Source organism: Myotis lucifugus, unplaced genomic scaffold (assembly GCF_000147115.1).
Source record: "Myotis lucifugus unplaced genomic scaffold, Myoluc2.0 scaffold_17, whole genome shotgun sequence".
Lineage (NCBI taxonomy): Eukaryota > Metazoa > Chordata > Mammalia > Chiroptera > Vespertilionidae > Myotis > Myotis lucifugus.
The window spans coordinates 2,321,741-2,334,123 of record NW_005871065.1 but is presented as its reverse complement, the minus strand read 5'-3'; positions in this window follow the sequence as shown (position 1 = coordinate 2,334,123).

Below are 12,383 nucleotides of genomic sequence, written 5' to 3'. Positions count from 1 at the left end.
ATATAATGGAGAAAAATTAATTAGGCAGTAAGGACTATGTGAGGGGCTAGAAATGATAGGAGGTGCTATTTTGCATAATGTGGTCAAGAAGACCAAACTGGAGATGAGACAGGTGAAGATGCAAGGCGTGTGAACATGAATGGGGGAACTTTTTTATGTAGAAGGACCTGTCGGAGCAGAGGCCTCAATCATGACTTACACATTAAAGAAAAAGCTCTACTGTACATGATATATGTAGTCAAGAAAAAGCTAGCCAGTGTGCCTAGGATGTAGTGAGTGATGTAGACTAGTAAAAGAAGTTAGAGGGGTAACAAGTCCGGATCTTATAGCCTTCTATACAATAGTAGGAAATTGGCATCTATATTACAACCAAAGAGTGCCACAATTTGAATGACATCATAAAAGGATCGCTTTGGCTGCTGGGAAGAGAAAAGCTTTTACGGCTGCAATAGTAAAAGAGGGGGAATTATTTCAGTAATGCAGGTTCTTTGATGGTAGTGTACAGTGCAGTGTGGTAGCAATACGGATGATAATACATGCTGAGACAACATGTGCATTTTAAAATTATACTCCTGGAGTCTTTCTGATGGATTTGACAAAGTATGAGGAAGAGAGGAGTCAGGAATGACTGACTGAGGCTTGAGCACCTGGAAGATACAGCTGCCATTGACTAAACTGAGGGAGATTTAGAGGGAAAAATGAATTTTGGATGGAAGATTAGGTTTTTTTTTTCCAACATGTTAAGTTTGTAATGCATTTGTTATTCAATCTGAGATGATAGGTAGGCATTTGGATATACAAGACTGGAATTGAAATAAAAAGCCTAGGATGGAGATAAAAATTGGGGAGCAGTCAACAAGTAGATGTTATTTGAGGTCAAGGAACTGGATGAATGCAGGCAGTGAGTGAAGAGAAAGAACAGGGTAGGTCAAAGGAGTGGGCTCTGAGGAATTACTATGTTTATTTGTTGGACATTTGAGAAATGACCAACACAATAGAGTGAAGCAGAGTAACGAGAGAGATTGGGAGAGAAGGAGAAGTGTGTGCGATCTTGGAAGCCATGGGAAGACACTACTTCAGTGAGGTAAGAGTAAGCGATGATGTCAAATGTTCAAACATGAAAAGGACTCAAAATTCTCAAAATTGATATCAAGCTTTACCAGGGGTCCTCAAAGTTTTTAAACAGGGGGCCAGTTCACTGTCCCTCAGACCGTTGGAGGGCCGGACTATAGTTAAAAAAAAAACAAAACTATGAACAAATTCCTATGCACACTGCACATATCTTATTTTGAAGTAAAAAAACAAAACAGGAACAAATACAATATTTGTATTTGCATGTGGCCCGCGGGCCGTAGTTTGAGGACCCCTGCTTTAGACAGTGGAGATAATTTTTTACCTTAATAGGAGCAGCCTGAGTTGAATTCAGGAAAGAAGAAGACTGATTGGATATGAAAAGAGAGAAAATAGAAGAGGAAATTGAGACAATACATGTGGATTACTTTTTCCAGGACCTTTTATGTAAAAAGATAAATGAGATAGCAGCTAGAAAGGGATATGGAAAAAAAGTGATTTTTCAAAAATGGAAAATATAATTACATGTATGTATTTTCATGTACTCAATATTCCTGAGAGAGAAATTGAGAATATTGTAATATCTTGGATCTGATCATAATCTGGATGGTCTGGCTTCTATTGGGCTACTGTGTAGATTTCAAGTGTACATTCTGTTAATCTCAGGTAGATTTGAGTACTTCCTTTTGCATCTGTTTTCATGATTTTGTCTCCTAAAGCCACATACTTTATTGAAAAACACGTCTTGCTTACCTGACTAAAAAGTTCAGTGAATCTCCTTTCACTCTAAGTATACCTGGTCACTATATTTAACAATAGACACATGTCTGATCAAAAACTGTAGCCCAAGTATTTACTTAGAGACATAATCTAAACGTTAGGCATTTAAATATTATGTCTATTATAGTTCAAAAGTCTCATGAGAAAAAAATTAAGCAGTGTGTATTTCCCTTTAAGAAAACAATAGGACAACCTCAGCAGTTTTAAAATTTCATAAGATCTGGGTGGCTTTCACTAAAACTTCGGGGGCTTGGGTAGATATGACATTAGAGGGAAATGGTGAATGTGAGGGAAATAAGATGGTTTGAATTTAGCAAACCTTCCAAACAGGATGTGTTCATTTCCAATCTATAGCCATTTGGCTGCTTGATTTTCTATATTTATTAGTACATCCAATAAATGACCCAAGTTCAGAATTCACTTTCATCCTCTCCTTTCCCCATAATTTTGCTGCAGCTTCACAAATGCTCAGTGTGGAAAATGTACCTCCTATGTCACTGTGTTCTATCTTCTTTCTTGCCCTGCATCATCCCTCTTCTTTTAAATGACATGTTCTCTATGTCTGTTATTTATTGTTATGTATTCTCTATAATCTGTTATTTATTGTACTTTCAAAAAATGCCACAAGGCTGCCGTTAGTTTTGGTACTGCAGATTGCTTTGTCAAAGCAAACAAGTAGGGTCGGTAGATATCTTTAGAAGTCTCTAGACTCCAGGAACTAAGAACTGCGCGTCCTCCAGGATCAGGCATTGACCAGCATTTTCATGAATGAGAGATATTTTAAAAAACATGATATCCTTTCTGAATTTTTATTTTAAATTACAAATATATACATTTTTTACCATCTGAAGGTCTATGTAAGACACTTCACAATTGCCCAGTGGCTATAAAATTATGGTGTCACTCCGCAAGAAATCCTTTACAGAAGATTATTTTCAACAATACCATATATCATCCTCCGGATGCCACTGGCTGTAATCTCCACCATTTATTTTTTCTTGACTTCCGAAAGTACACGGACCCAGCTCCTTGGAAAGGCATTGTTCACTTTCCCGCATTTAGAGCCCAAATCCTTTATTTTCCCCATTGAAATGATTGTTGTGTAAAGATAAATTGTATGTCAGCTCCATCTTTCAACTGGGTATTTTTCCTTCTACTTAACAGTTCTGCCAACCCTGTATGCCTGGGAACCTAACTAAAAATAGGTAAAATATTTTATGGAGAACATCATACATATTATCTCTGTAGTTCAATCCAGTGAAATAAGTTTTAAAAAGCTCCATATTAAGGATGATATTTTACTTTATAAGAAAATTTGATCTTACTGCTTAGTTACATGAAGTAAGCAATAGGAACATAAATACAATAAACATCACATACATACGGAATCTAAAACATAGTCCTATGGAGAACCTTACAAAATATATTATATCGTTTGGAAATAGCTGTGATTACTCTAGAAAATATTAGCTATCACCAAATGAGCATTTTAAGAATTCTTTTAAAAATTATTATAAGTATTCTGAAGGTATGCTTTTAATACAGTGATTTTCATAATTCTCAGTTGACATAACTAATTAAAAGAAAAATGTTAATTCCTTTCCACCAACTCGCATAGTTCCTTTTTGTTTGCTTATTCAAGGTAGTTTTACTAACTCTTGAACCTGTGCTTTCACTGACTAATGTAGCACCATGTGCAAATTGGCAACCCACTGAAAAAAAATTAATGCTAATAGTTTTATTTTACCATGACAATAAATATAGTTAAGACCCTTGTATTTTACATGGAGTCATCTGGACACATTATCTTACTCCTTTTGAATCAAACTGTTGGTTCACAAACTGGCTCCCGTGCATAGTAGAGAGGAAGGCAATGAGAGACCGAAGAAAGAGGCAAAAACACTCCTGATTGGAAGGCAATGCGTCTAATACGCAAGGGAACTTACATACTCACAAAATGAGTAGATCTTCAAATGGACCCTCCACAATCTTAAAAGTTTATATAGAGTCCTTAACTGGTTTCGGTCACTTATACCATCCAGATGGTCTCCACATCTTACTCTCTCCAGGCAGCCTCCTTGGGACAGTTCCCACTGTGGGAACATTGGCCAGAACATACATTACAAGGAGGGGGCAGGTGTGAGGAGCCTCTCATGCCCCGGGTCCAGCTTTCAGGTCAATTGGAAATGGTGTCTTTTCCATTCCCTCCCCTAACACCAACCCACAAGCCTTCCCAAAGGGAAAATTGTAGTTTTCAAATAATAGAGCAAAGAGATTAAGCAATCTTCTTTATCAAAAGCAGCAATTTTCAACCATTGTCATCTCATGGCACATATAAACTAATCACTACAATTCTTCAGCACACCCAAAAATATGTTTTTGGCCAATCTGACAAAAATAATATGTACAATTTTGATTCATTCACACCGGACAGCCATTGTTATTTTTTCTGTTGTTGTTGTTTTATTTGACAATAGTCAGGTATTACTGCATGTCTTAAAAATTCTTGTGGCACACCAGTTGAAAACTGCTGATCTAAAGTATCAGGGAATGGCCTGAGTTGGGTTTGTCTTTGGCTGTGGACAACTGAGAAGAGTGATTACCACAACTGTCAAGAAGTAGTGGTAAAAGGCATAGTTTCACCAGAAATATACATCACTTCAGAGCTTCTGTGAATACTCAGGGAGTCCTGAGGTCCCATAGTAATGGATCAGAGAAGCATGAAACATATGTCAAACTGAAAGATTTTTTTCCTGTGAAGTTAAATAAAGGAGTAAGCAGTAGTAGTATTCATTTTATGAAACTACCCATATTTCTGTATGTCTTTTTAAAAACTGGAGAATATTTCAAAATTGAAGGCTCAAATTATAGATTATTGTCATGTCACAATGCATTGCATATTTCCAAGAATCAGTACAACTCCTGCTCTGATTTAAAGGCCATAAAATTTAATATTAAAGTGAATATAGCATTTCATCTGATAAAAATTATTGAACAAGTCACATTTAGTTAAATGAGGAAGAACTGAGCCTGCTTCAGAACACAGATGAATGCACTAGAGGTGCTTCCTAAATCCAGGAAATTATTATTTCCAACCTTGAACTTTTGAATGAACCAAAAAGTATATATCAACTACCAACTATCAACTGGATCATATATTTTATATAATAAAGTCATAACTAATATATGTTATTCCTTAAAATATAAAGTCACTATTGATTCATGACTGCTGAGAGATGCAAATAAGTAGGAAGCAAAGAAAAGCCAAAATGTGGAAAGACTTAGAGATACCAGCAGAGTTGGAGAAAAAAAAATATAAAAGATAATTTTTTTCTAGTGGGTACAAGAAAAAGTGACTTTATGAAGACTTTCCCAGAGAGATCAAGGGTCAGGAGAGGGAATTTAATGTATGATTCCGGGTGTAGAAGCATGGAGTTCATTCAGTTGAATAAATGTTTATTAAGTATTAGGCACTGTAATGGGTAGCAGAGAAATGATGATAAATGCAATATTACTTTTGAGTTAAAATCAGTTTCATTGATTATTATATTACAGAAGTGCTATATTAGTATATCAATTAAATATTCTAGCGTGCAAGTTGGAATATATTAACCTAAAATCACTTTAAAGTGTCAGTGCACTTGTTAACCTAAAAGAGGGTGGAGGCAGAGGCTTTCCGAGGCTGGTTAACATAACAGATAAGAGACAAGAAGGTTCTGAGCTGCCTTCTCTGGGATTCTCTGTCTTTCCCCTCAGGAGCCAGTCACCATACAAAATAGTACATTCCATGGCAACATCCAAGATAGCAATTGTTGGGGAGTGTTATGGGCTGAATTGTACCCCTCTCCTTTGTATGCTAAAGCCCTAACCCGAGTAGTTCAGAATGTGAGTGTATTTGGAGATAGGCCCCAGGAAGTGGTGGCTGAGTTAACATGAGGCCATGAGAGTGGGCCCTAGTCCAATCTGACTGGTGTCCTTATAAGAAGATGAAATTTAAACACACAGACACCGGGGGCACAAAGGCATATTTAAGTAAAGAGGTAGGAAGATGGAGGCCTTCTGGGAGCCAAGGAGAGAGACCTCCAAAGGAGTCAACCTTGCTGGAACCTCGATCCTGGACTTCAGGTTCCAGGGCAGTAAAAACAGAAGTTTCTGTTGTTTAAGCTACTCGGTGTGATGCTTAGTTATGGCAGTGCTAGGACGCGAATATAGGGAGCATGTCAAGAAACGGGTCTTCCTTATCTTTCTCTTTTGTTTTACTGCGGAGTGAAAACTTTCTCAGTCACCCTCACAGAGTTCCTGTCAGGTCCTGTTGGCTAAGCATGGGTCACATGCCCATGGCCCAGCTGTAGCAGAAGAGGCTGCACTGCACATGTAAATGTTTGGAATTTGAGCACAGCAAACGTGATGTGGATTTTTCTGGCAGAAAGGAAGAAAGAGGCTAGAAATTGTAGTTGGGTTAAGCAACTAATCATTTATGGATTCAGGGAGCACTAAGAGGGACATTTGCTCAAATTTTAAAGTTTATAAGAATTTGTGTAGGTTAGGAAAAAATGCCATGTTTCTTAATTATATGTAATTATACTTAATGCCTCTACCAGAAGTTTGTTGTCATCTCTAAACAAATATACTCTAACTACGAGTCTTCTGGTACTTCTTGGAGTTGTGGTGGCTTTGGTTTCAGGAAACTACATATGGGGTAGGTGGGGATTAGATTTTAAAAAAATGAGCTGATGAATAGATAAAGAAGATGGGATATATATGTGTATATATGTATAGACACACACAATGGACTATTATGCAACAATAAAAAAAGAAAATCTTGCCATTTGTGACAACATGGATAGACTTAAAGGGTTTTATGCTTAGTAAAATATGTCTGACAGAAAAAGACAAATACAGTAAAGTTTCACTTATTTGTGGAATCTTAAAAAAACAAAGCATACCAACCAACAAAACAAAACAAAAACAGACTCATAGAAAGAGACCAAAGGGATGGATACCAGAGGGGAAGAGGAAGGAGGAATGGATGAAAAAGATGAAGGGGAATATAGTTAATAATATTTTTATAAGTTTATGCAGTGACAGATGATTAGTAGAATTAGTGTGGTGATCACATGGTAAAACCTGTCAAATAACTACATTGTACAACTGAAACTAATATAACAAACATAATATTATATACCAGCTCTACTTAAATTTAAAAAACAATGGAATGGAGTGCATTGTAGTAGAGGACACAAAATGAGCAAGGTCACAGAGAAATAAAATACCATGGCAACACTGAGGAAATATAAGCTGTTCTATATTATTGCAGCTTGAAATACATTTTAAGGAGTAGTAGGAGCTAAACTGGGCCAGATTGACAGGGGCTGGTCATCATAGAACTAAAATAATGCCAAGTTTTATGGCTTGTGTAGATGCAAATGTCTTAATTACAATTAACATATACAGGAAGAAATAATACAGAAATAAAAGGTAAAAACATAGTTTGGACATGTTAAGTATGACATACTCCTAGAAGCAACTATTGCATGGACTATGGCTTAGATTGTATGCATAGGTGAGTTCTAATTCTTTGATCTATTTTTGGGTATGGGACTGTAGGAATATTATTAGCATCTATAAGCCTTAGTTTCATCATATGTGAGATTGACACAATAATATTTCTACTTGAATCTAAGGTTTTGTGAGGATTAAATATGAATATGAATGTTATAGTATACATTAAAGCTACATATGTTAATAAAGCTCATCTATTTTTCTTCTTTTTTCTTTCTATTTAATCTTCTCCTCATCTTTCTCTTTATTAAAATAAAGATGTCTACTGGATTATGTCTAAAACCACAAAGTAAGTCAGCTTTAAAGATAAATCAGGGAGAATGTCACAATAAAGTATTAAAATTATGAAAGTGGATGAGGTTCTCTGGATAGCATATCTAGAAAGTCGGAGAAGCAGTGACATTTTACAGAGCCATGTGGAATGCTAATTTTTAAGGAAAAAGAGGAGAAAGGAATTTCCACTATCAGGTTTGAGGATGTTCAGAAAATAGTAGGCAACTTAAGGAAATGTTTTTATATGATATCAAGATGTGAGGAATTTCAGGAAGAAATGATTAGGTGTTTTTTTGTTTTGTTTTGTTTTTAAACACAATATATAGATCCTATATATAGCAGAAACTTAATGATGTTAAAAATTTTTTAAAGACAGAAAAAAGATAATAAAAACTATCCATTGAGTTTAGCATCTTGGAGTTTATTGCCAGAGAAATTTACCAGATAAGTAGGGGGCAAAAGGAAAGTGGAGACAGAGAATGTCTATTCTTTTAGACTAAAAACTAATGACAAATAGAGTAGTCATGAAACAGTGATATTTATTAATAGACTCTTAAAATTTGTTTAAATCTTTTGTTGGGGGGAAGATATTAGCATATTTATAGGCTGAGCAGAAGATAATATAAAAGATACAGGAAAATGAAAGAACAATGGAGAATCATCGATAGAGTTAAGGTTCAGTGAAAACAAGATGGATAGACTGAAGAACAGAGAACAAAGAAAATCAACAGTTTTTCAGAATCAACCAAAAAGGATGTAGAGGATTTATAAGTTTATAGAGGTGAGATTAAATAAGAAAATAATTATTTCTGTGGATCGCTGAGAATACCAAATGTGTCTTGCAACTTCACCATTGAGAATTGGAAGTTACAAGTAGTTCCTCAGCCTTTCAAACACATTCACTTCACTGCAGTGTTGCAATGACGGGAGCATGCTGAAGGCCCAGAGAGTACATGTGTGCTAAGAGTTCCCTTGCTTGCAAGGGAGGCCCTGAAATGGCATGAGAGCCTAAGGTAGATAAACAGTAACATCGCTTCATGTTGCCTTCATTTGTCACCTAACTGAACACCCCCAATCTTAAGAGAGATAGTAGAAAACTACAATGTAAAGTTTGTATAAGAGGTGAAAGTTAATACTAGGACTTATATCTTGTCATTAGAAGAGGTGGTTATAAGTTGTAGCATTGTATTAGCACCTTGTTGTTCATATCTGAAGTAAAATATGATAGACCTAGCATGCCCCTTAGAGGTCAGCAGTGTTATGTGGTAACTCAGCAAAATGGATGGCTCTTCTCTATCTTAGTTTACAACATGACCATTTGTTTGTTGCTAGTAGAATAAGTGTCTCTGGGTATTTGCTGAAAAAAAAAAATACTTATCTAAGTTTGCTATGTACCATAGAGTGTATGACACAATAATGAAGGAAGATAACCAATGGTTTCATGGTCTCAGCTTCGTGCCCGTTCCTACTTTCCATATACTGCTCATGTTCTCTCTTTTTCAATTCTCTGTTTCATCCAAGAACATTATGATTCATTTTAATTAATTATTTAATATTCAAGAAAAGGTTTCTGGGAAAAGAAACTTTGGGGTGGAGAGAGAGATTGGCACCTTGTCAGGAACCAGTCTGAAAGATTTTAAATGAAATTCATCAACCCAACTTAAACCTTTGCTCTGTGACTTAGAGAACATTTTTTTTCTGAAAGATCAGTCTCTGAAACCAGACCCATTCACTGTCTGTATTATATTTGTTTATAGGAGACAGTCTTTCCAGTGGCTTTCAAGTTTTGATACCACCTGTCCTTCTGACTTCTACTTCCGACTACTCTTACTCTCTTCTATTGCTGGCCCTCTTGAAAGTTCTGGAGCCACCAAGCTCACTTCTGACCAAGGGGATTGGCATTGACAGTTTTCTCTGCCTTCAGTGTTCCTTTTTCAGGTATCCTCATGCCCAATTTCCTTCCTCACTTTCTCCAGGCCACGCCCATGTGGCAAGGCCTTCCCTAAAGGGTATTCTGTACCTCTCCCCATGCCCAGCACAACTTGTTATATTTGACTTGATTTATTTTTCTCCATAGCATGCATCACTATTAGATAGATATATATTTTTTAAACTTTCTACTTTTCTTTTCCCTTGATAAGGAAAGTTCTAAATCTCATGAGGGCAAGGTCTTCTCTGTTTTGTTCAGCATTATTTTCCCAGCACTTATTATAGGGTCAGCAATGGTAAATTTTTACTGAATGAGAATGAAAGTGAATATTGATAAATAAAATGATGATTTATCATATTCAGATAAATCAGTTCATATATGTAAATTACTTTAGCATGATTAATATTTTTGCCTGAGTATAAGAATAAAATGAAAGAGGAGCAATGGCAACTTATTTCTACCAAATCATAGATTAGAAATGTCCCTCCACTAGCCCAAAAGAATCTCTGTGCATTCTTGAATAAAGCACCCTTTCCGCAAAGCATATTACTGTATTCATGTTAACCATATAAATCTATAATAACTACAATAGAAAAGGTGTATCCTGGAATTGGACAAAGCACCATAGTGCGTGTGTGTGTGTGTGTGTGTGTGTGTGTGTGTGTGACAGAGAGAGAGAGAGAGAGAGAGAGAGAGAGAGAGAGAGAGAGAGAGAGAAAACTCCAGCTAAAATCTTTCAATTTAAAACAAGTTTTGATAAAACAATGACACTAGAAACAAATACTCTTTTTTAAATTTTTATTTGTGGTATGTATGAAAAAAACAATGACACTAGAAACAAATACTCTTTTTTAAATTTTAAATTTTTATTTGTGGTATGTATGAAAAGGGATTTTTAAGAGAATAATTAAAATTTTGGTATATAATTCATCTATTCAGGAATAAAGAATGTATTTGGTTCCAAAATACATAATTAATATGTTCCAAAAAATGTAAAATATACTTCATGCAGGTTTTAAAGTATTGTATTAGTAGTGAATTATTCTAAACCATTAACATCTTAAAAGATCTCAATATTCTTAATGTAATTTAAATTGCACTTTCTATAGGCGAGCCATACTGTATAACCAGATATATGAAATCTCTTCACGTTTACAATATGACACATGATGCTCTTACAAAATTTCATATTAACTCCTTTCAGAAGGAAATAAATACATATATTTTCAGGTGCAACAGTGGCATGGTAGGGCAGATCCCAAAGTAATGCATCAGTCCTTTTAAAACTTGCCTCTATTTCTCACCTATTGAGAGTGACAAAATCCTAAATTTGAAAGAGGTCTCCAGAGATACACATATTCTGCGCAGTAACTAGAATTGAGTCTCTTAGAGGAAATTGAAATATCATTAATAGAGAAAAACTTCTTCTAAGAGTGTGTATCAATTCAACACTTCAGTTCCCAATCCTGCAATACATGGAGATTGCTACATTTATCTCTGATCTTATTATTTAGGGTCTTGTAATTCAAAGGAATACATGTACTTCTTCTATATTGGTTGCTAAAGTAGTTTTTACAGAACTGCTTTGTAAGTTCTGAAATCCCATTACCACTAAGTAATAGTGTACAAGGTACGTTGGTAGGTAGGTAAGGAGATTTTAGGGGTTGTCAGTGCCATACTTAATTCAGAAATGGGACATGTCTCTTGCCACTTAAGTGAGAAAGGAAAAAGCATCCAAACTTTTCTATATTTTTTCCACACAAAAGAGATTGACATTAAATAAAGAGTGTTGGAATATCTAGGAAATGATTTTAAGTATCTGTTAACAGCATTACAATATTAGTCATTTTAATTGAGTAATTACAGCTCTTAATAAAAGATCCAGTCTTCTCCAAAATTTTATATCTTGCTTTTTATATGAAATTGTATAGCAGATAATAGTGTTGAAATAAAATTGATTGAAAGATATTCCTAGAGTGTATGAACCTAAGTATAATTTCTATGAATAAAATGAAAAGCAAAACATAAAATGGGCAATATTTTAAGAAAATAGGGCAAAAAATATCCCCCCCCACATCAAAATATGTAAAATTGTGATTCTGAGAAAGTGTTTTATTATTATTATTAATTATTGACATTAAAAGAGTGATTTCATTTTCAGGATGTCACAATTATTTTACCATTAATAATTATTAAGAACCAAAATGTATAAATGTCTTACTTTTTAATCAATAAGAGAATTTGTATACATATATTTATAATTACTTCAATTTCACTCAGTTTGCCTTAGAGTATGCTTTATTTATTGGGAGAGAAAAATATTGAGTTACTGATCATATGTCATAAGAATTAAATAATAGATAACTATTGTATCAATTTGTTTTTGCTGTGTCAATTCCAAAAGTCAGTGGCATCCTATCTAATAAAGAGGGAATATGCTAATTGACTGCCACACCCTCAAAGATGGCAGCGCCCAGTCCCCTCAGCACCCCAGCCACCCAGGGCCGTCCGAGGCTCAGGTAACCAGGGCAGGCTAAGGCTTGTGCTGCCGGCAGTGGCAGCAGCACAGGTGTGATGGGGGGGTCACCTTCCCCTGATCTTTGGTTGCCTCCCGCCCCTGAGGGCTCCCGGACTGTGAGAGGAGGCAGGCCAGGCTGAGGGACATGAATTTTCATGCACCGGGCCTCTAGTACAGTAATAAACATGTATTTCTCATGTGTCTGTAGCTATCAGCTGATGTCAACAGGATTTTGTCGAGCTTGACTCG